Here is a 4,619-nt window from a genome sequence, read left to right as displayed (position 1 = left end):
GGCTTGGCTTCTCTGCCAGCCGGAGCCTCCGTACTTAGAGCGCCCAGCTTCCGGGGGCTGAGCCGTGGCTGGCGCCTTCTCCGCCCCGCCCGGCCCCGGACTGCTTGGTACTCCACTGCAGCGGGAGGTCTGCCCACGGGATGGGGCTCTCTGAGGACCTGGGCCCAAGTCTGGCTCGCCGATACCTGGATCCTGAGTCGACCCTGATCACCAGTCGCTCTAACTTGCAGGAGGCTGAGAGTCCAGAGCCAGAAGAGCAGGAGCGCTTGCGGCGGGGAAGGGGGGGGGGTTGTTCTTCGGGCTGTTGGTGGTCTCGGCCTCTTCAGTAGCCAGTTCAAGGCAGAGCAGACCTGTCTGGGCCACCAAGCCTGCCCCTTCTATACCATTAGCCTCAGGGTAAGGACCCTGATGAGCTAGCCCTGCCCTTCTGCCCGCAGACACCCCCACCTCAGGCACACCCCTCGCAGGTCCGCACTCCCAGTCTCCTGCAGTCAGCCTGAACTGACTTCCCCTCCATTGCATCCACGCCCTGACTTCTGGGGGAAGGGAGGACCAGGCCCCAGTTCCAGCCCTCATCCATGCCCAGCCCACCTCCAGGCTCCCATTCCTCCCACTCTTTGCATCTTGAGCCCTGTCCTTGAGTGAATTACCGAGTCCTGCATGTCTGCTGCCAAGCTACTGAAACATTTGATTTTAAACTGACAAGATGAGATCATTCTCTGCGTCCTGGACCGTTGCTGCCCTTCATCCCCACTTCCTGAGTGACAGACAGGCCTGGCAGCACCTACGGGGGCCGAGCCATCAGACCGCTCAGGACTAGGTCTTGGCTATAGCTGGAACCCGCAGTGGCCCTGCAGCTGTCTGATTTTGCAATAAGCTTCAGCTTACCTCACCATGACCAGGACAGCATCAGCCAGCGGGTCCTGCTGTCTGTCCATCACTGTTCTCAACGTCCTCGATACCTGGGGAGTGAAACATCCTCGTGAATGGGGTAGGGAGACTGAGGCCCTGGCCTACAGCAGAGACAGGGAATGGGGCTAGAGTAGCTTTCCCAGCTGTCACAACTCCCCAGGCCCACGCCCCGGCCCTGTCTGGCCCTCAGCTTGAGTGGAGAGTGAGAAGCACCCTGCCCCTCAGGATGGTGTAGGAGGATGTGACCCAGGAGCTGAGCAGTGGTGGTAGGATCCAGATCTAGGCCCACGGGCCCTGATTGGGATGACCTGCATTCCCTGGCATGGCAACGCAATGGTGCTCTGCAGAGCCTGAGGTCATCCTCACACTCTCGGAGTCCCCAGGTGTCCTGCTTCTCCAGGATCCTGGGACCCCAGCCCCTTACCTCTGTCAGCCTGTGATGTCTGAGCAGCAGGACCAGCTGTGGAGCATGCTGAGCCCACTGCCAGAGGGGTGGCCTAGGCATAGGGGCAAAAGAATACAGCTCCCCAGTGTATCCCTTGCTTCCCAGTTTCCGGAGCCCAGCCATGTGCTGTGCCATGAGGTGCAGAGGAGTGACCTGAAATAGCTCAGGCCTGAAATAGCACTCAGCTGGGGCGGGGGGCAGGAGACTGTGTGTCACTGTGGGCTGGGGGTTGTTGTCCTGGGTAAAGGATGGAGAGGCCCCCATGCCCACCTTGCCCCTTCAGTAGGCCATGGCAGGGTGGGGCAGGGACAAGGCAGAGCTATTTTTGCTATGCTGCTGCAGCTGCCGCAGGAGGCATCAATCATTGATGCTGTAGGCATCCTGGCCTCCCTGAGAGGAGAATGAAAGAGAGGGCAGGAGACCAGGGATGCAGGCAGGCAGGATGAAATGGACACCTCACCAAGACCGCCATGCCTGCATCCAGCCTGGGGAGGAAGAGTATGGGACACAGAGCTGAGCAGCACCCTGAGGTGATATCTGGAGGAGGCAGGGCCTTGTATTCACTGGGGTGACCCTGAGTTGGGTCCATTTTTCCCTGGATGTGGGTGTGGGTGACATTGATTCCTGAGCCCCACAGCATTGGCCAACCACACCTCAACCTCTGGTCTCCGAGGGGAACATGGGGAGGCTGGAGCTGAGCCATGAGGACAGGAATCTGTCAGCATAGGGCTCTGCAGTGGGTGGGGAGATGAAGATATTCAGGCTTCTGCTGCCAGGAAGGACTGGGGATGGGGTTGTGTCTATTCCCCCTGCTTCTGCCTGTTGCAGCCCAATACTGGGGCCTGGCAGTGGGAAGAGTTTCTGTCTGGAGTCTAGGGAGTGAAGGCAGGTCTGCGGACCAGCCCTCCCAGACATGTCTTGTGTGAGGCAGAGCCCCTGGGTTCCAGGAGGAACTAGGGGTAAGCAGCTGGCCCCTGTGGTGGAAAGGTTTGTGGGTAGTCCCCCAAGTGTCTTCCTCAGGACACTCCCCACTTAGTCTGCAACCCAAGGGGGTTTCCAGGAGGGCAGTGGCGGGCAAACCTGGGTTAGGGTCCTTGGTGGACTGACCACCACCTTGGGGCCCCAGCCGGAGAAGAGGGACCCTGTCCACTCCTATCTTGGGGCTGCAGGTAAGGGGCTTCAGCACGTCAGAAAGTAGCCTCACCCTTCATCAAAGCCAGGGAGCAGGGCCATCCTGGGCATGCTGTAGCTGCCTCCAGGACTGTCTCTGGGCTGGTGTGGGAGGACCCAGGGACTGCAGCTTGAGAGAGTCGCCACTGCTCTTTGTGAGGGAATCCTCACAGAGCAGCACCCGGAGGGCCTTGCCACACTGAGTCCTGTCTTCCTTGGCTCCTGCCAAGGCAGCCTGGAGAGGAGCAGAGGTGGGGGAGCCTTAGAAAGCAGTCTTAGGGCTCTGTCTTCTCCTTCCCCACAAAGCTGACAGAGCTGTTTCATTTGGGCAGCAAGGCCCAGGGCCACCAAGGTCATCCACCTAGTGAGGGGGTAGACGGACTTGGGTCTGGGCCTTAAGGTCAATGGTTTCACAAGACTCCTCCCTGGCCTGTGCCTATGGGTCCCAAAGCAAGACTGAGTAAATGGACTGGCTAAGACTCTAGAAGATCCAGGGGATGCAGGACACACCCCAGGCACAGGTGCACACACCCATCCCTGAGAGTGCTCTCTGTCTACACCCAGGGCCACTCACCAGGGAGAAGGCTGAGACCCAGTGTCCCCATCTGAAAGAAAGTTGGGCCCCTTGTACCGCAGGAGGAGGCTGCCAGGCCCTTCCTGGCAACTACTCCAGTGTGCCTGACCTGCTGCTGGCAGGCTGCCTGGCAACTGCAGCCCAGCTAACGGGAATAGCCAGGCATGAGTCATCAGCCAGCTCAGCCAGTTGGCTCACCTGAGTGTGTCTGGGAGTGTGTGCATCTGTGTGTGAGTGCCTTCGTGTCTTCATCCCAGTGTGCACATCTCTGCATGTGTGCCTGAGTGTGCATGTGTGCACAGTGTGTCCTGGGACACCCAGTGTGACCTGTGGCCTGCGCCTGTGTGTGTTGTGGGCCTTTGCTGCTGCAGCCTAACCTCTGCGATGCTCCTACTACCCATAGGCTGCCCTTACCCCATGTCCTGCTCCAGGAAAGGGAAGTGTGTGTCCATCAGTGTGGCTTCAACAGTGCTTTGCCAGGGTTAGGGGTACAGTTAGGGCTGAGTTAGCACCTGTGGTGGCTGTCCCCTCGGGTCCGTTCCAGTTCAGGCTACCTGGAGCCCTGCCCTTCTGCCCCTCACCAATGTGCCCCTCTTCATGGCCCCCAAGTGATCCCAGTGATCCTCCCAGCTTTTGGATTGTCCAAGATCCTTCTACTTCCCAGCTCGTAGTCTGGGCCAGGCAGTGCCCCCCTGGCCCTCAGCTGCCTCTGCTGCCCCTGACTGAAGCAGGCCCTGCTGAAGCCCCTCTGCAAGGTCCACCCCAGCCAGCTGACTTTCAGTTCCAGCTCCTAAATGCACCCTCTGTGCCCACAGCACTCTACTCCCTGTCTGGAACCCTCTTCCTGCACTAGCCTGGGCACAGCTCACCCCAAAGGTCCCAGCCTAGGCTTCCTGCAGCCTCCTCCAGCCCCCAGTACCTCAACTCTGCAGGCTTCTCTGGGTCTATAGCAGCCCCAGTGCCAGGGCAGGGACGGTGGGGTCCTATGCCCTGATGCTGTATCTCCATCCCCAGGCTCTTGCGTAGAACTCAGGATGAATCCTGGCCGGGAGTCTGAAACTTCCAATTGGCACAGCCCACTGCATCTTTGCCCAGGGCACTCTGTCCTCACTGGACCATCTAATCCTGGTCTCGCCTCTGCAGACCCTTCTCCCCTTCCATCTTGCCCTAGTGAGCCTAGATCACAGGCTGTCACCTCCCTGGACTTCAGCGGCCCACTGCCCCCCAGGCCGGTGGTAAAGAGGATGGTCAGGTAAGGGGGTCTGGACATTGCTTCCCAACCCGGGTTGGTTTTCAGTCCCCTCCCCCGACCCAGAAAGGCCGGCAGGGGACTCTGGGCTGGGTTGGAGAAGGGGGCGTGGGGCGGGGCAGGGTCCGTAGCCCTTGGCATAGCTTGTGAGGCGGGCCTGTGGCCTATTATAAGGGGGCCAGGGCAGGAGGGAGTGGCTTAGGGTCTGGGGCTGCGGCAGGCAGGGCGGGGAGGGGACGGGGACTCGGCTGGCACAGCCAATGGTCTGA

At 60.1% G+C, this 4,619-nt stretch overlaps 1 long non-coding RNA gene across 2 annotated transcripts; it reads right to left on the bottom strand.

Annotated features, from left to right (window-relative positions):
- Positions 1-170: 170 nt before the first annotated feature.
- LOC104850393 lies at positions 171-2,747 on the bottom strand. 2 transcript variants are annotated; one of them, XR_776958.3, is made up of 3 exons: positions 2,562-2,747; positions 889-962; positions 171-784 (listed from the first exon to the last, which is right to left on the bottom strand). It is a non-coding gene; the product is annotated as an uncharacterized LOC104850393 (long non-coding RNA). The 2 variants fall into 2 exon arrangements; XR_776959.3 differs by lacking the exon at positions 2,562-2,747 and adding an exon at positions 1,337-1,402.
- Positions 2,748-4,619: the final 1,872 nt, after the last annotated feature.

The sequence above is a fragment of the Fukomys damarensis genome, unplaced genomic scaffold, assembly GCF_012274545.1.
Source record: "Fukomys damarensis isolate Sample0158 unplaced genomic scaffold, DMR_v1.0_HiC HiC_scaffold_21, whole genome shotgun sequence".
NCBI lineage: Eukaryota > Metazoa > Chordata > Mammalia > Rodentia > Bathyergidae > Fukomys > Fukomys damarensis.
This window is presented reverse-complemented; position numbering and strand designations above follow the sequence as displayed.